Genomic DNA, 1195 nt, shown 5'->3' with positions numbered 1-1195 from the left:
ACAAGAAAGAGGTACAAATTAAAATATTTAACCTATTGTATTGGTGGGGTTTTTAAAAATTGATAATTTGTAAATTATGATTAACATTACTCTTCAGAATTTATGGAAACAAGCACTCTCTTACACTCTCCTACATAATGTGGCAAGACAAAAATTGGGACACATTTTCCAGTTTTTAATAGTGAACATTAAAAATAAAATGATTATCAAGAGGGTATTAGTAAAATAAATTTTAGTATATTCTTAAAGTAAAATATTAAGCAGATATTGAATCAGAGTACAAAATATCTTTAATATATATTTGCATGTACATTATAGAGAAATGTATTGAATTATTGGATGTGGAAGGGAAAACAACATAAAATAACTTTATTTCCTTTACCACATCACAGTCCCTGGAAAGTAGAAGCTACTCTAGCCTTTCTGGTCACTTCTGGATATGAGTAGTCTCTTCATCTAGGTTTTAAAAATTAAACACTATGAAATATCCCAGATTTATTCTATAATGCATTTTCCTAACTCAGCTCAAGTTCAGAATCTCCAGTGAGGAAAAATATGCCTATTCTAAAAGTCGTTCTCTGGCTTTAGGGCCTCTGCATGTTGAAGTAATATACTGCTTTTTTTCGTGAAGCAATTGTGAGAACTCTTCAAAGGCTAGAGATATTCAAATTGTACTTCCAATTCCAACAACATTACTCTGAGAAGTCTGGCTCCTTGGGATTTTGTGCTCAGCTGCTGGCTTTAAGAGCTTTACCCTCTACTTGGAGGTGCACACGCGCGCACACACACACACACACACACAATTAAGATCATGGTGTGTCTTCAAACAGTTATTCTGTTTAAAAGTTTTCAAAACATTCCAAATCTATCATTCCTCTGAAATACCCACAGAAGGCATTGACAAATTTGCTCTATGTTGAGTCAAAAAGCAACCTGTCCCACATCTAAAATTAGAACCAAGGTTGGCGGGGGTGTGGAATTAAGACTGACCTGACAAAGCATGTTACATGCATTTCCCCCCACCTCTCCTTAAATTTTAGCAGGTTATCCTGAAATTCAAACAAAGATGTATGTCTCCATTTAGAAACAAATAGTGTTATACAGAGATTTGGTTTAATAACATGTCTTACTGTGGGAAACGAAGCTTGACTTTGTATTTTGTTGGGCAGCTTACTTCAGAATTTTTTTTTTTTTT

The sequence above is a fragment of the Colobus angolensis genome, unplaced genomic scaffold, assembly GCF_000951035.1.
Source record: "Colobus angolensis palliatus isolate OR3802 unplaced genomic scaffold, Cang.pa_1.0 Scaffold40, whole genome shotgun sequence".
NCBI classification, from domain to species: Eukaryota; Metazoa; Chordata; class Mammalia; order Primates; family Cercopithecidae; genus Colobus; species Colobus angolensis.
This window is presented reverse-complemented; position numbering follows the sequence as displayed.